Source organism: Oryctolagus cuniculus, chromosome 1, assembly GCF_964237555.1.
Source record: "Oryctolagus cuniculus chromosome 1, mOryCun1.1, whole genome shotgun sequence".
Taxonomy (NCBI): Eukaryota; Metazoa; Chordata; class Mammalia; order Lagomorpha; family Leporidae; genus Oryctolagus; species Oryctolagus cuniculus.
In genome coordinates, this window is record NC_091432.1 from 185,278,627 (window position 1) to 185,301,652 (window position 23,026).

At 39.7% G+C, this 23,026-nt stretch overlaps 1 pseudogene; it reads right to left on the reverse strand.

The window, feature by feature from the left end:
* Nucleotides 1–10,079: 10,079 nt before the first annotated feature.
* LOC100339615 (sorting nexin-1-like) overlaps nt 10,080–23,026 on the reverse strand; it is a 140,522-nt pseudogene continuing 127,575 nt past the window's right edge.

Consider the following 23,026-nt stretch of genomic DNA (forward strand, 5'->3'; position numbering starts at 1 on the left):
CCATGGTCTCTGTATCTCAGAGAAGACTGAAGCAGTCCTTCTTTATCCAGGCAAGAGAGAGGAAAGGACAGTTCCTGGGGATGTTCTCTTCAGGTTCAACAGGAATAAATCCATACTCCCTAGGTTGTTTCTTTTATGAAGCAAGTGACAAACAGCTCTGTCATCAGGAATGGTCGGCCTCTGCAGATGGGCTGCTTGCACTTGAGAAGCTCATCGTTCTTTAAAAAATGTAATGGCAAATCAGACTTTTGAATTTCATTTCCAACACAGCAATTGGCACCTAAATTCAAAAACTACTTTTAGTGCATAGGTTACATTTGTTTTCAAGGCCTACTTTAGAAAGCAGTCTGCTGATTGAAAGGACATGTCCTTTTTGGAGTAATTTTTGCCTAAACTATTCTCAGAACTTTTGAAGAAATCAATTACTTTGAGAGAGAGAGAGAGAGAGAGAGCGCTCGAGCAGAGGCAGAGAGAGGAAGAGAGAATCTTCCATCTGCTGGTTCATTTCCCAATACTCACAACAACCAGGGCTTTGCCAGCATGAAGGAGCCTGGAACTCAATCTGTGTCTTTCATGTGAGTGGCAGGGATTCAAACACTTGGACCATTATCTGTTGCTTTCCCAGGCATATTACCAGGAAGCTGGACTGGAAGTGGAGGAGCTTGGGATTAGAACTAGCACTCCAATATGGGGCATTGGCACCCTAAGCAAGAGCTTAACCCATTGCACCACAATGCCTCTGGGCTTTATTACAGAGACCCAGAGACTCCTACTCACCAAGAAACTAGTGAAATAAACTAGTGCTGCTTAAACTATTTGTGGTATAGATCAATTTTAATTTATTTATTTGTAGCAATTCTCTTTCTTCTTTTATGTTATTTAACTGTTAATTAATTTTCTCTTCGTTTAGTTTTAACGTAAAGGGAACAAAATTCATCAGAAATTGATGTACTTTACTGTTTCTGTCTTTTATCCTCCCTAACATGAGTATACTTCAAAAAGCTCATGGAGAATGATTTTAAAAGATCAATTTCTTTATCCAGTCTACTGTTGATGGACATTTGGGTTGGTTCCAGGTCTTAGCTATTGTGAATTGAGCTGCAATAAACATTAATGTGCAGACAGCTTGTTTGTTTGCCAATTTAATTTCCTTTGGGTAAATTCCAAGGAGTGGGATGGCTGGGTTGAATGGTAGGGTTATATTCAGGTTTCTGAGGAATCTCCAGACTGACTTCCATAGTGGCTTAAAATTATGGGACATGTACTCTATCAAATACTATACAGCAGTCAAAAACAACGAAACCCGGTCATTTGCAACAAGATGGAGGAATTTGGAAAACATCATGCTGAATGAATTAAGCCAGTCCCTAAGGGACAAATATCATATGTTCTCCCTGATTGGCGACAACTAACTGAGCACCAAAGGGGAAACTTGTTGAAGTGAAATGGACACTATGAGAAACAGTGACTTGATCAGCTCTTGTCCTGATGGTTGATGTACAATGTAATACTTTATCCATTTTAGTATTTTTTTGTTGTTGTTCTAGTATCATTGGTTGAACTCTATAATTAACACACAATTATTCTTAGGTGTTTAAATTTTAACTGAAAAGTGATCCCTGTTAGGAATTTGGAAAACATTATGCTGAGTGAAATAAGCCAATCCCAAAGGGACAAATACCACTTGTTCTCCCCCATAGGTGACAACTAACTGAGCACCAAAAAGGAAACCTGTTAAAGTGAAATGAACACTATGAGAAACGGTGACTTGATCAGCCCTCACCCTGACTGTTGATGAGCAACTTAATATGTTATCCCCCTTAGTATTTTTTTTTTGTTTGTTCTACTTAATACTTTTGGTTGAATACTGTAATCAATACACAATTATTCTTAAGTGTTGAAACTTAACTGAAAAGTGATCACTGTTAAATATAAGACTGGGAATAAGAGAGGGAAGAGATGTGCAATTCGGGACATGCTCAAGCTGACTTACCTCAAACGGTAGAGTTAGAAACATACCAGGGGATTCCAATTCAATCCCATCAAGGTGTCATGTACCAATGCCATCTCACTAGTCCCAGTGATCAATTTCTGTTCACAATTGATCATAATGATAGGACTAAGAACCAAAGGGATCACATAAACAAGAATAGTGTCTGCTAATACTAGCTGATAGAATATAAAAGGGAGAGAATAATCCAACATGGGAAGTGAGATACACAGCAGACTCATAGAATGGCAGATGTCCTAAACAGCACTCTGACCTCATAATCTGCCCTTAAGGCGTGTGGATCCGGCTGAAAAGCCCTTGAGAGTATTTCAGGCATGGAAAGCCAAGACTGGCAAAAAAAAAAAAAAAAAAAAAAAAAAAAAAAAAAAAAAAAAAAAAAAAAAAAAAAACACCTAAATGAAAGATCTCCGCGAGTGAGATCCCAGTGGAAAGAACAGGTCATCAAAGAAGGAGGTACCTTTCCACTTTGATCATGGCCTTGTCTAAATATGATCAGAGTCAGTGAACTCAGGGGGCTTCCATAGCCTTGGCAGCTCATGACAAAAGCCTGATGCCATAAACAAGAGTGTCAATTTGTTAAGTCAACAACAGGAGTCACTGTGCACTTACTCCTCATGTAGGATCTCTGTCCTTAGTGTGCTGTACATTAAGATTTAATGCTATAACTAGTACTCAAACAGTATTTTTCACTTTAGGTTTCTGTGTGGGAGCAAACTGTTGAAATCTTTACTTAATATATGCTAAACTGATCTTCTGTATATAAAGAGAATTGAAAATGAATCTTGATGTGAATGGAAGGGGAGAGGGAGCGGGAAAGGGGAGGGTTGCATGTGGGAGGGACGTTATGGGGGGGAAGCCATTGTAATCCATAAGCTGTACTTTGGAAATCTATATTCATTAAATAAAAGTTAAAAAAATCAATTTATTTTGGTATAAAGAAATTGAAATCCATGCATGCATCCATTACATGCATGTGTATTATGGAAAAAAAAACTATGTATTTAAAATTGTTTTGCACAAAAATAAACTTATCTTTTAATTTCAATTTTCCACCTTTTGAAGTACACTCATATGAGCACTGAGAGCAGTGAGCCTCCGCCAAATACTGAACTGGCAGCGTGACAAGCCGAGGTGGCAGTTTCATGATTTGTTCTTTTGTTCTTAATATTCTGTTGCATCCTAAATGTCTTCCTGATCAAAGTGTTAAGGAGAATTCACTGCTGAATGCATCAACAAACAGAACTGAAAAAGGAGTACAACTAGAGGAAGGAAGCAAGATAAAATGCCCAGTTGTTGATAATGTGAGATTGTACCCCAGATAATCATATGAAAAATTCTAAGAATTACTGAGAGTTTAAAGTGAATGAATAGGGGCAGGCATTTAGTCCGTGATTACAACACTGGTGAAGATGCATTTGGGTGCCTCGGTTCTATCCTCAGGTCCAACTCTGGACTCTAGCTTACTGCCATTGTGAATCTTGGGCATGTGATGCCTCAAGTAATAGGGTTCCTGCCATGTATGTGGGATACCTGGACTGAGTTTCTGGTTCCTGGATCCAGCCCTAGACAAACCCAGCCATCACATGCATTTGGGGAGAGAGCTAACAGATGCAAACATTGTATCTCCCTCTTCCTCTGCCTCTCAAATGAATAGAAAATTAAAAACAAAAAAATACAGTGGGTGGATAGAAAATAAACATTCACAAATTGATTTCTTTTTTCTATATAAGCAATTAGAAAATAAACATATGAGAAGACCCTATAGACAATAGCCATTGTAAAAATAAAGCATCCTAGAAATCAGGTTAACAACAAATATGCAGAAACTATACAACTTTAAAGTTTTGCTACAAATAATAAAACAGTGATACATGCTTATGAGTAAGAAAACTGAATGCTGTTAAAATGTATTTCTATTCAAATTGATATATATTTAAAGTAATGTTAATCAAAATCCCAATGGAACTTTTCGAGAAATGTACCTAAGTGTTCATCTGGGAAAACAAATAGAAATGTTTTCTCCACCTCTCCTCCTGAAGGGGTGGGAGCCTGGGCTAAGTGAGGGGGCTGTGGAAAATAGGAAGGTGAGGAGGTGAGATAGGGGCAGAGGACTGCTCACTACCCGTGCTTCTGGTCTCTGAGCTGTCAAAGTGGTCCTGAGAAACTTGCAGAGAAGACTTTTGGCATTGTCCATTGTGGTAGATGAGTCTATTTAATTAATTAATTAATTAATTAATTTTATTTGAAAGGCACAGGAACACACACACACACACACACGGTGGGGGGCAGGGGGAGAAAGAGAGAGAGAAGTCTTTCATCTGCTGATTCACTCCCCAAATAGTCACAACGACCTAGGCTGGGCCAGGCAGAAGCCATGAGTCAGGAGCTTCCTCTAGGTCTCCCATATGGGTGCAGGAACCCAAGCACTTGGGCCATTCTCTGCTGCCTTCTCAGGCATATTAGTAGGGAGCTGGATCCAAAGTGGAGCAGCTGGGATTCAAAGGGTACCCATATGGGATGTCCGCGCTGTAGGCCGGGGCTGTAACCCACTGCATATAAGTGTATTTCAATCATTCAATAAGTATTCATATTACTGAGCATCAGGTATCACTCTCAGAAGCAGGCATAGAAAAGTGAACCACTGTTGAAGAACAAATGTACTAGTTAGGGAAGATGATCCCCGAGCATTGTAAGGGAGACTGGAATAAAGCCAACAATCCCCTAGTAAATTAATGCTTAAAAAAACTACCTTAAAAGTGTTATATATTTTTATTTATTTGTAAAGCAGGGTCGGGGAGAGACAGGAGAGAGAGAAAGAGAATTTCCCATCTGCTGGTTCCTTCCCCAAATGCCTGCAACAGCCAGGGCTGGGCCAGACCAAAGTGGAGATGGGAATTCAGTTTGGGTCTACCACATGGGTGGCAGGGTCTCAAGTATTTGAATTATCACTGTGCCTCCCTGGGTGCACAACAGCAGGAAGATGGAATCAGGAGCAGAGCTGGGAGTTGAATCCAGGCACTTTATTTTAGTCTGGGGTATGGGCATTCTAAGTGGAATCTTAACTGCTTTGTAAAATCCCTGTCCCCTTGCTTTTAAAACTATCACAAAAGGCTGATTGTTTTTACTTCCAATCCATGACACACAGATAATTTGGGATATATGAAATCATTCACTTGGATATTGTGGTAATATCAAAGATTTCTCCCTATGCTCCATATATCTCAATGATGAATGTTAATAAACAATTTGTGATACATAGCGGTCCTTGGACCACACTTTGAGTGACAATGAATTAAATAATTCCAGGAACCATTTGGAAAGTGGAATTAGTATTACACATAAGGTAGTTTTGAATGGGATTTAGCCTGGCAGTCAATTTTGCTCCATTCCAATGGCATTTCATAGTTTCTCCCCTCCATTTATATAAAGGCCCTTAGATTTCTAAATGTTTCAATTTTCTATTCTTAAAATTTGGTTTCTACAGCAGCAACATAATGGCCACCAAAAGTGGCAAATCAGTCGGTCAAAGTAGATAGGAGCTCAGGCTGTGGACTAGATCACCACTGGTTCAGACCTTGGGCCTTTTATGTGCCCATGGATGCTGTGGGAAAACTATTCCATGGGAAATGGAGTCTACTGGACAAAATATGAATGACCTGCCAAAAGAAGGGAACATATGACAGGGGTTGGTCAGAGAGTATGTTTCCATTATGTGGGCATTAAAACGGAGCATTTTAGTTTCTGCATATCAAAAAACTAATAAAAGGTCTAATCTATTTTAAATTCAAAATAAGTTTTCCCCCCAATTCTCAGATCTCCCCGGCATTCTTAGGACCTCAAATTATGTCAGAAGAAATTGCTATTCACTTCAAACACAGTTTTAAATCTCTCTAAACATGAGTTTTCCTGTCTATTGTTGGATATAATAATTATATCTATATATACCTTTTAGGGTTGTTGAGAGTATTAAATGAATCAATGCTGTTAGAGCCCGTAAGTGGGGCCAGGAGTATTCTATGTACTCAATTAATGCTGGCCATTATCTTGGAAGCTGAAAGCTGTATGAACAGTTATTTGTATGCATGATTTATTTCTACATCAAGGGTTTCTAAATTCAGGACTAGAGTATATGCTTTCAAAGAATACGGCATTTATTTATTTATTTATTTAAAATGCAGAACATAAGAGGGGGAGAGGGAGAGAGATCATTCATGTTCTTATTCATTCCTGAAGTGGCTACAACAGCCAAGGCTGAGACAGGCTGAAGCCAGGAAGTCCAAGTAGTCTTCTATGCAGGTGGTGGGGCCCACACATCTGGATCACCTTCCTCTGCCTTCCCAGGTGCATTCACAGGAAGCAGAATCAGAAGCAGAGGAGTATGGACTCAACTGGCATTCTGACATGGAGCTGTGGCGTTGCAAGCAGCAGATTAGCCAGCTGCACCACAGCACTGGCCCCTGCACTTTCTTGATTTTTCTTTTCTCATTCTCATACAAAAATAAGTGTGGACAGATGATTGTTCTTATGGCTTTAGTTAACATTTAATTTTGAATTGGACCACAGGAACTACTTTTTATTTCCTTCATGGCTTACACACTTTGTAAGAAGGATCATCTTAGATTGCCTGGGGAGAAATGAGGAACACAGGGCCCTGAAGGGCCACCTGGACCACTGAGGTGAATGAAAGGAGGGATGGTCAAGGTGGCATGTACCAATGCCATCTCACTAGTCCCAGTGATCAATTTCTGTTCACAATTGGTCATAATGATAGGACTGAGAACCAAAGGGATCACATAAACAAGACTAGTGTCTGCAAATACTAACTGATAGAATAAAAAAGGGAGCGAACGATCCAACATGGGAAGCGAGATACACAGCAGACTCATAGAATGGCAGATGTCCTAAACAGCACTCTGGTCTCAGAATCAGCCCTTAAGGCATGCGGATCTGGCTGAAAAGCCCATGAGAGTATTTCAGGCATGGAAAGCCAAGACACTCCGGAAAAACAAAACAAAACAAAACAAAAACCACCTAAATGAAAGATCTCCATGAGTGAGATCTCAGTGGAAAGAACAGGTCATCAAAGAAGGAGGTACCTTTCTCTGAAGGGAGGAGAGAACTTCCACTTTGACAACTCATGATTAGAGCCTAGGGTGATTACTGTTGCCATAAACAAGATTGTCAATTTGTTAAGTCAACAACAGGAGTCACTGTGCACTTACTCCTCATATAGGATCTCTGTCCTTAATGTGCTGTACCTTGTGATTTAATGCTATAACTAGTACTCAAACAGTATTTTTCACTTTGTGTTCTATGTGGGTGCAAACTGTTGAAATCTTTACTTAATATATGCTAAACTGATCTTCTGTATATAAAGAGAATTGAAAATGAATCTTGATGTGAATGGAAGGGGGGAGGGAGCGGGAAAGGGGAGGGTTGCGTGTGGGAGGGAAGTTATGGGGGGGGAAGCCATTGTAATCCATAAGCTGTACTTTGGAAATCTATATTCATTAAATAAAAGTTAAAAAAATAAAATAATCTGTTAAAACCCAACAAAAATAAATAAAAGAATATTTCATATGAAAAAAAGAGGAGGGATGGTTTGAGGAGCTCGGGGAACCGGCTTTGGCAGACAGAGTGTCCTCCCAAGTAACCTCAGTTCTTTGTAGCCCCAAATAAGGTCATTTATGACTCATTTCTGTCTCCCTCCCCAGGCAAAAGCAAGTCTCGGTCCATGCCAGTTTATCCCTTGATTTGGAAATCGTCTCTGGCTTTCAGACACAACTATGTCTGAAATTAAGATTAAGACCTGTAGGTCTCTGGGGGCCAAAATGGAAATGAATGCTGAAAATTCCCCTACCTACCTTGAAAGGCTACCCTGGACAGAGGGATTGCTTTCTTGGTTGAGGTTTATCTTCCCAGGTGTTTTGAAGAAGCCTAAAGAGCCAGTCAGTGGGTGTGAGTCATCAGGCTGTGGTGAGATTAGAAATTCCTAACACATGATATGGGAGTCCAGTGTTTGAGGCCCAGAAGATGAAGGGCAGCAGGGCTGTACGGTTTCATGCCTCGCCTCCACCTCACAACCCTATATTCCTTCTTAAGTTTTGGACAGGTGCAGAGAATGTCACCTGTTTTCGAATCTTTTCCTCCCCTCCTCCCCCTCCTTTGTTCTTGGCCCTCGTTCCTTTTCCTGACTCTCAAAATCAGGGTAAATACTTCTTATTTCAGTTGACTACAGGAGAGACCATAACAAGGAAATTGATTTTTCTCTTGTGTGAAAATGGAGGACTATGACATGGTTAAAGGAAGGGGAAGATGGCAGAGGAGAGACAGAAGAGGTGGAGGCAGGAAAAGAACTGGAGAGGAAGAGAGGGCTAGAGGGAAGTTTAGGGGTGAAGAGGAATGGGGGGTTGAACTTGCAGAGCCCAGTGGTGGAAAACGAGTCTTTTGGAAAGACTAATCAGGGCCACAGTTGGTGAAATTGTGCCTCTCCATTTGCAAATGACATAGCTGAAGGAAACCAAACATATTGCAGAAGCTCTTTCAGGGAAGAGTAATTGCTGAAATTCACCTAATTTAATTTTTAAAAGGCGATGTCAAAAATCAGCCAGAGCACAGTACCCATAAATTTGAAGTTTTTAAGGAGCTTGGAGCCATTACTAGGCCGGCACAGGTGTTTTCTACTCCCCAGCACTCTCCATGGCACTGGCAAGTTTAATGAGGACATTGTCTGTTCGAAGTCTACCTGGTGTGCCTTCTTGGAGCAGAACGATACAAATCCCCATTATGAATAAAAGTGAGCTGTTACTAAATGCCTTCTCCTCTGCAGGACTCTGTTTCCCTTAGAGGCCACATGTTCCTGTTTAACAACCAAATTCCAATCTATCCCTTCTAGTCCAGCAGTTAAAGAACCTGGACAAGTCAGTCCATTGAGCTCCTAACAGTGCTCAAGCACTTTTCCTCCCTCGATTGTTTTTCCTTTGAGGACACCTAGTGGTGGTTTGTGGGCTGTGTTCTTCAAAGGCAAACTAAAAGTTCATAACATTTTTCTCAACACCTTCCCAGTGGAAGCCAGGACTTGCCTTAACCCTGAAGGCAAAACTGCTATGGTCCTGGTTGATGAACAGGCCCTTGCCAGATTCCGCAGTCAAAACTCACCTCCACCTTTGTCTGTTGTCAGATGAAATTCCCTGGCTTAATTGTCTCACAAGCTCATTGTTTATTGACACAAACAGATCTCTTTTTAATGACTGCAGATGGGCTACAATCTGGTCAATTTGTCTACTAACTAACAGATGTTGATAGTCTGTTTTGTGCAGACTTTTTGAGGGGGTGTAAAGGTAAAACAAAGACCTAGGAGAAAGGGAATTTTTGACTACTTTATTCCATTTGGCCCTGAATTTTATTGGGCCAAAAAATTAGCATTTTTTCTTTTAAAAAAGATTTATTTACTTGAAAAGCAGAGTGACAGAGAAATGGAAAGACAAAAAGAAGGAGAGAAACACAGAAAGATCTTCCACCTGCTGGTTCACTTCTCAGATGACTGCAACAGTTAGTGCTGGGCCGACTGAAGACAGGAGCCAGTAACTCCATCCAAGTCTTCCACATGGATGGCAGGGGCCTGCACACTTGAGCCATCATATGCTACCTCCTAGACTTGTTAGCAGGAAGTTGTATGGGAAGTGGAGTAGCTGAGACTGAAAGCAGGCACGCTGATATGGATGAGGGCGTCCCAAGCAGTGGCTTAACCAGCTGTGGCACAAAGCAAACTCCAGGTAGCATTTTGATTAGTGGAAAGAGGGTAGATTTTTCTCAAATCCTGGCAGTGGAGTGCTCCTTTCTAGTTGTGTCATCAATGAAATAATCTCTCTGGCTTCCCTTTCTTCATAAAATGGAGGTGACTGTAGTTCATAAAGTGGTTGTGAATGTGACATGAAAACTTGAGACAACTGACGTAGTACCTAGTGTCTGGCACATACTAAATGACTGTTAAAAGCATCTCTACTTCCTCACTCCTCTCCATGTCTTAAACCTGGCCCTTGCTGCAATTGTGTCTGGGCTCAGGCGCTCACTGGCACTTTGCCAATGCCAGTCCCACCCATCCCCATTTAAGCATCACAACTTTGGCTCTCATTTGCCATTCAGTTCCACTGATGAGCCCTGGATTCCTCTCACAAACCTGTTCCAAAAGATCAAGGTAAATCATGCACGTTACATTTGCATACCGTTAATGAACTTGATATCTGGTATCAAAACTGTTTAGTAAATTTCCTGGGAGTTGTGGGTTCAAGAAGAGGTGACATGACTAGCTCATGGTCAGGAAGTTGTTGATACCTTGTTCGTTTTGAATTTGGCTTCAATGTAGTGACCAGATGGTTACTAATGTCCTCAGTGCACTTAACATAAAGTACAAACATTTGCATATGGCCTTTAGGAGTCCCATAATCTAGTCTCTGTTCACTTCTCCAGCTTTATTTTAGACTACTGTTGGCCATACTCATTATATTCCTACCATTCACTTTTTTTTTTTTTTTTTGGACAGGCAGAGTTAGACAGTGAGGGAGACAGAGGGAAAGGTCTTTCTTTTCCGTTGGTTTACCTCCCAAATGGCCACTACAGCTGGTGCGCTGCGTCGATCTGAAGCCGGGAGCCAGGTGCTTCCTCCTGGTCTCCCATGCAGGGGCAGGGCCCAAGCACTTGGACCACCCTCCACTGCCATCCTGGGCCACAGCAGAGAGCTGGATTGGAAGAGGAGAAACCGGGACAGAATCCGGTGCCCTGACTGGGACTAGAACCCAGGGTGCCGGCGCCACAGGTGGAGGATTAGCCAAGTGAGCCGTGGCACTGGCCATCTACTATTCACTTATTAAAATAATCTTTGAATCCACTGCGATCCTTTCTGCCTTTCGACATTAGCACATGCATTTTTTCTTTTGGATCCCTCATTCTCCTGCTCCATCTGACTGACTCCCTCCTATGAATTTTATAGGATGGAGATAAATGTTGCTTCATCAGGGAATTCTCTTCTGACCCTAATCTAATCTAAATTTGTCTCTTCTGTTGTTCTGTATCCATTTACTTCTCCTTCCTAGCACCTCTCATTTCTTTTCTTTTTTTAAGATTTATTTTATTTGTTTGAAAGCACATTTACAGGAGAAGGAGAGACAGAGACAGTGAGAGCTTCCTTCTTCTGGCTCACTCCCCAAATGAACACAATGGCCGGGGCTGGGCCAGGCAGAACTCAGGAGCCAGGAGCTTCTCCCAATTTTCCCAGGTGGATTCAGGGGCCCAAGAATTTGGGCCGTCATCCACTGCCTTCCCAAGTCGATTAGCAGGGAGCTGGATTGTAAGTGGTGCAGCCAGGAATCAAACTGGTGCCCAAATGAGATGCTGGTGCTGTAGGAGGCAGCTTAACCTGCTATGTCACAGTGCCAGCCCCTCATTGTTTCTAGCCTTGTGCTGTGTGTGTGCATGCATGTGTGTGTGCATGAATGCATGTGGGCATGTATGTACGTATTTCCACTGTCTATGTCCCCCTTGTATGTATACTCAACAAAAGTGGGGGCATGTCTCCTTTGTTCATCTCCTGTGACCAACATGATGCCTGGTTCATGCATGGCATTCAGTACTGAGTATATTAAACCCAACCCTTCTAATGATTAAAGTCTACGACTGTATGACTCATTTCCACACACTAGCATATGCTACATTTCCTTTGACAATGTTTTTGTTTTGTTCAGCAGCCTTCTGGGGAATTCCCTTTGCCTCAGAGATTATTTTTGGTTATTAATAGTTTCAAGTGAACAGAAGTTTACTCTTCAGAAAAATTCCTCAACATCTACCATGCAGATAATGCTTTTAAAACACAACTGAATTTATGCTTTTCTTTATTTTATTTAATTGAAAGACGTCTTCCATCTGCTGTTCACTTCCCAAATTCCCACAATAATCGGAATTGGGCCAAGCTGAAGGAACCCTCAACTAAATCCCAGTCTCCTATATGAATGGCAGGGACTCAAGTATTTGAGGCCTCACCTGCTACCTCCCAGGGTGCTCATTAGCAGGAAGCTGGAATCGGAAGTGGAGCCAGGGCTGTACCTCAGGCACTCCAGTGTTGAATGCCGGTGTCTTGAGCTGCTTCTTAACTGCTGCACCAGATGTCAGCCCCAATATATGCTTCTTAGATATACTGTTTGTGCAAACTTATGAGAACTCAAATCCTACTGATGCAAATTCCTATCACAACACATGTTTTTGTATAATGAAAAAAATTTTTAAGTTCTCAGTTTGTGGGCTGAGAACTAATTCATGAATCCAAGTCTGTTCTTTAGATTCTAGTAGTGGATAATGCACAATTTTATAGACCTACTCTTCACATGTAAGTAAGCCTTACATGCTGGTAAAATAAACTATTATAGAGGTATTAAGCATTGTTAAAGTTGGTATTGGTAAGCATCACTGCATTAATGAAGTTTATTGGAGATTTGAATTTTTCCTTTTAGCATATTTGACTGGTACGTTGTCTTGGCAATTATCAAACTCCCAGGTAACTGAAATTTCTAGTAGTACATATTGTTACTTGTCATGGTATAGCTTTTAAATTGGTTTTGTCTTTCACTTCATATTCATATTGGCTTTTATAAAATGAGAAATTGCTATTCATTTAGCTTCAACATCCTTTTCAATTGACTTGATTTTTTAAAGCTTTATTAATTTAAGTATTTAGTTAAGCTTACAGTATAAAAGAGGTATATTTAAATCTCTAACATTAGCAGCTCATAATTTTCAAAAACTATATTTTCAAGCATTAGAATCAAAATATCTATCATTTTGCCTTGGTTTGGCTCTTCAGAAAGCAGAGTTAGAAACAAAAGAGTTCTATGCAAATAGTTTATTTGCCAAGTGATTTCAAGTATGAGGAAATAGGGAGGGTGAGACAGGCACAAACAAAAATCCAACAGGAGGGTGTGTTATTGATGTTGCTATTGGGATCCCAGCGTCAATTGGTTGAGTTCAGTCTCAGTTTGTAGGGAGCTGTCCTCTGCAGTCTGGCAGAAATCAGAGGTGGCCCCAGGAATTATGCCACAGGGAACCAGAGGTGGCTGATAATTATCCCTACCCTCATTGACAGAGGGATACCATAAATTAGAATGTAGAATATATTATTGCCATTATTAAATACTATTTCTATTCATTGGAAAGGGGACTAGGTGGTCATATGAACCAGGGAGTCTTTTACTGTACCTGTGATGCATTTGCAGAACCATGACTAAAGTGGAAGCTAACTGGAACTCCCATCCTGTTTCTGCCCTCATGCCCATAGCTTGTTCTTGTATGATATTCCTCATCCTCACATACCACATCTCCAGGAAACCTGTCCTCGATCCTTATAGTCAGAAACAATTTCTCCACTTTCTGAACTTTTGTATCTTTGGGGTTTCCCTCTTGGTAGTATTTTTTTAAAGGTTTTATTTATTTTTTTGAACTGTAGAGTTAGAGAGAGAGGATGAAACAGAAAGGTCTTCCATCCACTGGGTTCACTCCCAAATGGCCACAATGGCTGGAACTGGGCTGATCTGAAGCCAGGAGCTAGTGGCTTCTTCAGGTCTCTCACATGGGTGCAGGGTCCCAAGCACTTGGGGCATCTTCCATTGCTTTCCCAGGCCATAAGCAAAGAGCTGGATCAGAAGAAGAGCAGCCAGGACATGAACTGGCACCCATGTGGGATGCTGGACCTGCAGTGTGGGCCCTTGCTTAGTAGTATTTTTAGAATCTATCTTTCAGATATTTGGCTATTAAACTCAACTCTCATTCAACACTTTCTGTATTGCCATTATTAAGTTTTTTTAAAATCTTGGTTAACTTCTAACAACTTTGCTTAGGCAACATGTCAGGTGACCTCTCTCTTGTCTCTTCTTCACTGCATACACAGATAACCCTGGGCATGACTTTGTTTTAACATTCACTGTGCTGAAATGCCTGTTTAGTGTATTCCTCCCCACCAGACAATGTACCTCAAGGGAATAAAGTTTTTATTGGCACTCAGAAGCATTACCTTAGCATAATGCCTGCTCAATAAAAGTAATGAGTTTATTTCTTCATCAAGAGAGCAAACTTTTAAAGGGTGTATTATTTAATCCTGTGTTTTACAATATAACATAATGTCTTATATAGTAAATTCATTAAAATGCTTGTGTAATGCTGAGGGGAAAACCCCTAAAATCCCTTCTTATTGCTGTACAAAAACTTGGCTATGAAAACATCTCTGACTCAAATCATTGGGTGTCTGCAGATTACCTTTCTATTTAAGAAACTAGGTATTAAAAACTTTAATGACTCAAGTTGCTAGGTGTCTATAGATAGCATTTCTTTTGTAAATTTTAAGTAAAAATAATTAGTCATACTGTTCCTACAAAAGTGAGAAATGAGAAAACATGTAGATGATGCTCTAGATGAGTCAAACTAGATTTTGAACACAGGCTTGTACACAGCCATTGCCCATCTGGAATTTCTCCTGTCTTGTGTTGCAGTACCCGTGAAACAAAGTTGTCTTGGTGTATGTTTGGTTTACTTGAGAAAGGGACCTCATATGATGCACAGGGGAGATTTTGAATTGATTTCATTATATTAACTTTTGTTGTTATGTTTTCACATAGCTATCATTAATATTTATTTTTATTTTCCTTTTTTATATTTTTTATAGCTTAGCTCTGGTGAGATTTGAAATTCTCCTATAATATACACATACGTCTCTATTAATGAAAAAAGTAATGGAGTAACAGAGATTTGGCAGAAATCATTCTCTTGAATTTTGACCCATTCTCTTTCCTTCAAAATCTGAGTCATTTGTCTGCTTTAGGAAAAACAATTGTGCATCTTTGAAAGATGTCCCAAGTTCTTTGATGGGGAGAAAGTTAACATTCCATAGTAATGCCAAGGCTTATAAAGTAATCTCCAGGTGTAGTAACATGTGGACTTCATTCTACATGAAACGTAAATGACAGATTTACATATTTGATAATTGGATGAGGGTTCTGATCTTTAATGTATTAGTTGTCTGAGGATAGTGAAAATAAAATTACAGAAATGAGATGAGGTACTTCAGAGAAATTTAAACTTTTTTCCCATGAATAATTCAAATTAATAATCTTTCCAAAGTCAAATAATTCTGTGAGGATTAGGTATTGAGTGTGTGCATGTGTGAGTTGTAATATATTTGCATATTTGAGAGAGAATCACAATCCTTCTTTATGTTAATTATAATTTGTTCAAACAAGTATATACAAATGGTCATATGGCTAATTTTTATTACCTCCTGAGTTCTGCCCTTTTGGAAGAATAGCTATTTAGACTGGGCATTTGGATAGAGACAGGAAGAAAGCTTTTGAGCACGTAACACTTCATGAGGAAGGCAAGCCTGGTTGGTCCTTAGTCTGTGCGATCGAGGAAAAGAGCAAGTGTGGTGGGTAGGCTAGTTAGATTCACAGGTATGTGGCTTTCCTCATCTGTAAGATGTGAATAGGAATAGGATCATCCCATGGAAATGTTTTTTTAAAAAAATATTTATGTATTTGAAAGGCAGAGTTACAGAGAGAGGGAAGGAGGGAGGGAGAGAGAAATAGAGAGAGATATCTTCCATCCACTGGTTCACTCCCCAAATGGCTTCAAAGGCTGGCGCTGGACCTATCTGAAGCCAGGAGCCAGGAGCTTCTTCTGGATCTCTCACATGGGTACAGGGGCCCAAGAACTTGGGCCATTTTCTACTGCTTTCCTAGGCCAACAGTAGGAAGATGGATAAGAAGTGGAGTAGCTGGGACTTGAACTGGTGCCCATATGGGATGCTGGTGCCTCAGGCAGAGACTTAACTTAACTTACTATGCCATAGCAATGGCCCTGAAATATTTTGTTAATTAAATTATATATATATATAATTTGTATATGTAACTATATATATATAATTCTTTGGACATACACTCAATAAATACTAGTTTCTATCTTCTTTTCTCTCCTCCTCCTCCTTTTTGCTTCATTTCTTGCTTAATCCCTCAGAGAATACAAGACAAGAATGTTCCAGGAATGCAAGAAACACAAGAAAATCAAGCCCCTGTAGTCTTTTTATATTTCTGTGTTCATCCTGTCAATCATCCTCTGTCCTGGCAAAGGGGAGGCTGCAGGAATCATGTAAGAATCTTAGCTACAAGTAACCATTGACTCCTTGGTACCATTAAGGACTGTAGAGAGAGATTCTGGCAGCACTTCTCCACATACTAGGGCTAAAAGGCAGAAGTGATTGCCTCTGAGCCCCTGGTTGTCTAGATTTCCAAATGGCATCCTTAGATAAAGGAAGTGCACATTGGACTGTGAGCATCCCTGAGCTGGCTCCACTGCAGAACACTTGTGTGGAGAGAGAGGACTGCCCCAGTTTCCACTGGTCCCCAAAGTGACCATTTGTTATCAGTTGATAACTGCCTTCCTTCCCAGTGTATGAGCATTAATACTTCAAGCAAAAATAGTTCTCACAAATGAAAGTCGAGCACTCAGCACGTGTCAGCCGCGTTTCTGAGAGCATTCTCTATGCTATGTTCTTTCATCCTCACAACTACTTTCTGTGAAAGACACTGTTATTATTATCCTATTATATTCCCAGTTAACAGATGTAAAAGGAGAAATAGAGGGAAGTGAAATAGCAGAGTCAGAACCAGGCCAGTCTGCCTTCAAAGCCGACCTTTCAGCTATTGAATTCCTCAGAGCTCCCTGCCATACTCAACTCCTTGAAAGTTCTCTCATTCATGCTTAAAACCTACCACAAGGCGTGCTTCTTCTCTTCATTCTTTACTTTGACACCCCTTTTATTCTTGAAAATCAATTCAGACAATAAACACCCATTACACTCTATTGTGATTGATCACATGCTTCTCTTCTACCAGAATGTTAAGTCTGTTTCTGATACCTGGTCCGTTGGACAGCGCCTGGTATAAAGGAGGTACTCAATAAGGTCTGTGGAATGAAAGAATGAATTGTGTATTGCGTTGCATTTCTTTCAGAATTTGAGTGTATAGACCTATCCAAACATATATAGGTTCAGAAACTTTGAAGTTTACAATGAACTAAAATGCTTCACGGCTTCTATTTATGGAGAAGAAGCTAATGATTTATCAGTTGGTAGCCTCCTTTTCTAGGGAAAAGAAGCCAGCTATATAGTTACCCGATTTCCCAGTCGGGTTAGTAGCATCACTTTTTGATGGGTTGACACTAGGTGGCGCCAAGGAGCCTCTTAGGGAAGCTCAATAAGAAGCAAACTGCTGTTACCAATGCTCAGATTGTGCTCAAAATAATTTAAAGATTATTTTTAAAAAAGATTTGCAAATGGTGCATTATTTGATCCAGTTATTTAATTGCATTCACTCTCCAATGCATTTTGTGCTCTACTGGTTATCTTATTAGTTTTGAAGTAAAAAAAAAGCCTTATACAGTATTTCACCCAGCATTCCAATACTTGAGGCAATTTTGAACACTTATATGAAGGTTCTATTTGGTAGTTTAGACTCAACACTCCAGATCTTCCTCTTCCCCTACCCCAACTCCCTTATGATGAAGTGCAATGTGGTGGAGAACACCAAAGATTTGGAATGTGGAAAAAGACCTGATGGGAGCTTTCTTTTCTTTCCTTTTTTGCTTCTTTTTATTTTTAAAAGAATTTTTATTTTAATAATAAAAATAACAATAATTACAATCAGCTCAACCTAATTTTTAACTTTCCTTGTGACTTTGGTATGTTATGTCCTTTTGGGCTGCCTTTTTCCTTTTCTTTATTTCTTAAAGATTTATTTAAAAGGGAGGGAGGGAGGGAAGGATGGAGGGAGGGAGGGAGGGAGAGAGAATGAATGAATGAATGAGAGATCTTCCATCCGCTGGTTCACTCCCCAAATGGCTGCAATGGTCAGGTCTGCACCAGGCTTAAGCCTTGAGCCAGGAACTCAGTGCTCCCATGTGGATGACAGGGATGCATGGACTTGGGTCATCCTCTGCTGCTTCTCTAGGCACATTAGCAGGGAGTTGGGTTGGACTGGTACTTGTGGGTACTGGGTGCTTTGATATGGAGTTTGGCACTGCAGGCTGTAGCTTAACCTGCTGTGCCACATCACTGGCCATCATTTTTTCCTTCATCTATTAAGTGGCAGACATAAGTGTCAACTTGAAAGACCCCTTTCAATTTTAGTTTTTAATCATTTTTACTCTGCTCTTTGTCATTGAGTGCTTCTCCATGTTTCCATCCAGTGTTCTTGACTATTCTTGAATGTTGGTCAACTGTGGACCAACATCCACATTAGATGTTTGTTACTTATATATTACTGGAGACTGGAAATGTGCAGTCCTACAGGTTCCAGTTCATTGTTACTTTCTTGGCATAGGTTCTGTAGAGGAAACAGAGTTATTGCTAAGCCTGTTTATTCCAATTAAGGAAATACCATAATAGAAATTCATGTTTCATTACAGCATTATAATTAGTGAGGTATCTGGAATGGCCTCTAATTATTCCAGGGTAGTATGTGATGATCTATTTGCAGAGGGGTATTTCACTCTCGTATTTTTAATCCTTCAGCCTAAGACAGGGGAAAGTTGAAGCAAACCTTAACTGGGAAAGTTGATTCAAACCTTAACTTAATAGCCTCCCCAAATTTCAGCATTCAAAGTAATTAATACAGCATTATACTTTATAGATAAAAAGTAGATAATTCCCCAATGCCTAAACTTGTAGGTGTTTTTAAATACGAATAATACCAGTAATTCTTACATCAAGTTCCTTGATAGGGAAATCCTGAGAAAATTTCCCAAGAAAAGAATTTGATGGTTAAGTAGATTAGGAAATGTTGCATGGTATAATCAGAGGTTTACAATGAATGATGTTGTCAAGGCTTTGAAAAGGTCTGCAGTAATGCTTCTTGTTTGTCTTTTACCTGCAATTCTCAAATTGCTACGACTTTTCTTTCCATAATATTACACAGAACTTGGGATCCATGGAACATATCTGAAACTCAGTTTAGTAAGTACAAGTGAAATTAACATTGGAAATTATACTTTTAAACTCTAGTTTCTTCCATTTAGAAGATTTCCATGCCCATGATTTTTCCACAATTCTCCTCCTTCTCCTTTCTTTTCCTTCTCCTCCTCCTTATTCTTTAAAGCTTTATTTATTTATTTGAAAGGCAGAGTTAGAGAGAGGGAGAGACAAAGATCTTCCATCCACTGGTTCACTTCCCAAATGGCCTAAACAGCTGGAGCTAGTCCGATCTGAAGCCAGGAACCGGGAACTTCTTCCGGGTCTCCCACTGGGTACAGGGGCCCAAACACTTGGACCATCTTCTATTGCTTTTCCAGGCATATTAGCAGGGAGCTGGATTGAAAGTGGTGCAATCCAGATTTAAACTACTGCCCATCTGGGATGCTGGCACTCAGGCTGTGGCTTTACCCACTAAGGCATAGCATTGACCCCAGTTGCACAGGTCTGTATCAAAGCCATGATATAATTTACCCATGTGTCTCATTTCCCTGAGGTGAGAACTCTTCTCCTTATATCTAATTCAGATATGTCCTATTACCATCTAAGCCCTCTTTGTGAATTCCAATCCTGATTCCCTTCTATGTGACTTTTTGCAAGCTAAAAAACCTCTCTATGCCTCATTTTCCTTATTTGTAAACTGGATATAACATTGGTACCTATGTTATAAGCTTGTTGTAAGGGTCAGGTAATCAAAAAACACACAGAGCACATGGAGTATTGAGTACAGAGCCTTCCATAGTGTCAGTTACTCTGGATAATGCCAAAGTGTATGCTAGGTGGTGATGGGCACAAGATGCATTGTCTTTTTTACCACACCCTCAACAATAAAATGTGAACATTTTTAAGAAATCAGTGAAGTGGGGATAAGAGAGGGAAGAGATGTACAATTTGGGACATGCTCAGGCTGACTTGCCCCAAATGGTAGAGTTAGAAACATACCAGGGGACTCCAATTTAATCCCATCAAGGTGGCATGTGCCAATGCCATCTCACTAGTCCAAGTGATCAATTTCAGTTCACAATCGATCATAATGAAAGGACTAAGAGTCAAAGGGAGCACATAAACAAGTCTAGTACCTGCTAATACTAACCGATAGAATAAATAAAGGGGAGAGTGATCCAACATGGGAAGCGAGATACTCAGCAGACTCATAGAATGGCGGATGTCCTAAACAGCACTCTGGCCTCAGAATCAGCCCTTAAGGCATGCGGATCCTGCTGAAAAGCCCATGAGAGTATTTCAGGCATGGAAAGCCAAGACACTCTGGCAAAAAAAAAAAAAAAAAAAAAAAAAAAAAAAAAAACCTAAATGAAAGATCTCTGTGAGTGAGATCCCAGTGGAAAGAACAGGTCTTCAAAGAAGGAGGTACCTTTCTCTGAAGGGAGGAGAGAACCTCCACTTTGACTATGACCTTGTCTAAACAAGATAAGAGTCGGAGAACTCAAGGGGCTTCCATAGCCTTGGAAACTCATGACTGGAGCATAGGGAGATTACTGATGCCATAAACAGGAGTGTCAATTTGTAAAGTCAACAACAGGAGTCACTGTGCACTTACTCCTCATGTAGGATCTCTGTCCTTAATGTGCTGTATATTGAGGCTTAGTGCTATAACGAGTACTCAAACAGTATATTTCACTTTGTGTTTCTATGGGGGTGCAAACTGTTGAAATCTACTTAATGTATACTAAACTGATCTTCTGTTAAAAAAAAAAAAGAAGAAATTAGCAATTCCCAACTTGACTCTCACTGGGATTAAACATGACAATAGGTCTGATCTGATTCCATCATCATTTAAAAAATCATCTATTATTTTTCACTTTATGTTTCTGTGTGGGAGCAAACTGTTGAAATCTTTACTTAATGTATGCTAAACTGATCTTCTGTATATAAAGAGAATTGAAAATGAATCCTCATGTGAATGGAAGGGGAGAGGGAGTGGGAAAGGGGAGGGTTGCGGGTGGGAGGGATGTTATGGGGGGGAAGCCATTGTAATTCATAAGCTGTACTTTGGAAATTTATATTCATTAAATAAAAGTTAAAAAAAAAAGAAATCAGTGAATCTTAAGTCTGTTAGCAGGGCAAGAATTTCCAGATCATGGTTTGTTATTTGGCCAAAATTCTATTTTTCCTTCCATTCTGTATCTTTAAAATTAATTGAATTATCTTATTTATCCCATATATATTGGTTGTGTGGTTGTTGTTTTCTAGGCACTGTGCTAATTGTTATATATACAGCATTGAACAAGTTAGATAGGGCTCCTCTCCCAGTGGATTTTGGAATCACAGAGGGAAAGCATACTGGGTACAACGAGAGGGGAAGAAATAGAGTAGACAGGGGTTATTCAACTTGAGCACACAATTATGGAATTTTCAGTGGAGGATGTGACATCAGGTCAAGATCTTAAAACCAAATCAGTGGAGTGGGCATTTTGGCACAGCTGCTTAAGCTGCTATATGAGATGTCTCCATCCCATACTGGAGTGCTGGTTCTAGTTCCAGCTGCTGTGCTTCAAATTCAGCTCTCTGCTAATAGACCCGAGAGGCAACAGAGGATTACTCAAGTTTTTGAGTCTTGGCTACTCACACTGGAGACCGGGATGGAGTTCTTGACTTCTGGCTGTGGCCTATCTGCTCCCTCTCCCCCCAAAGCTGTTACAGCCATTTGGGTAATGAACCAGTGGATAGAAGATCTCATTCTCTCTCTTTCTCCTCCTGTTTCTGTCACTTTGTCTTTCAAATAAATGAATCTTTAAAAAAGAGTGAATCAGTTATTCATTTGGTGAGGGGACTGGGGAATAATGTAAGTAATGGTGAGAGGGAGCAATCCATGCTCAAAGAATTTAGGGGAGTTCCATGTGGCCCAACAGTAGAATGAAAGGTTGGGAACTAGGTGTGTGCAATAAGAGATGAGGCTAGATGAACAGTTTTTCCGTATTAACTAGGCTTTTATAAACTGTAAGGTACAGTGATAATCTGTTACCTATTCATAGCCAGGCATGGGATTCTTATCAGAAACACTTCCATTTGGAAGGATGCACCATTTTCACAGAAACATTTTCCCATTTTTAAAATTACACAAAATATAGGATTTATCATCTTTTTAAGTGTACAGTTCAGTGGTATTCAATGCATTCACAATGTTTATGATCATTACCACTATCCATTGATAGTGATAACACTTTTTCATCTTATAAAACTGAAACTCTATACCTTTAAACAATAACTCTTCCTGCTTTCCCCCAACTTCCAGACAACCATCAAAGCAACCATCATGGCAACCATCATTTCTGATTACTGTCTCTATGATTTTGACTACTTTACGGACTTCATATAAATGGAATCATATAGCATTTATCTGCTTGTAAATGGATTATTTCTCTTAGATTAATATCCTCAAAGTTCATCCATATTATAGCATTAAGACATGATTATTATTGTGAGTACATACCCAGAAGTGGAACTGCTGAATCATATGATAATCTTATTTTTAATTTTTTGAGGAACACCACACTGTTTTCCACATAAAATATATGACTTTACATTCAAATGAACAGTGCACATTCTACAATGTTTATTTTCTGAATTTTAAAATTTACCTATTATTTTTAGGTAAAAGTAATATATATTTATTTGTATGTATTTATTGTGTACAATATGATGTCTTGAAGCATACATGGCTGCCATAAAACAGAAAAAATATTTTTTGCTGATATCCTAATAGGTATGAGAGGATATCTTACTATAGTTTTGATTTGCATTTCCCTATAGTGATATTAGATATATTTTGTGTCCTTATGGGCCATTTGCTTATCTTCTTTGGGAATGTCTAAGTCCTTTCCTCATTAAAAAAGTTTTCAATGTTGAGTTTTAGGAGTTCTGTATATATTATGTACATTAATACCTTATCAGATGTATGATTTGCAAATACTGTATTTTCACCAATTCTGTGGATT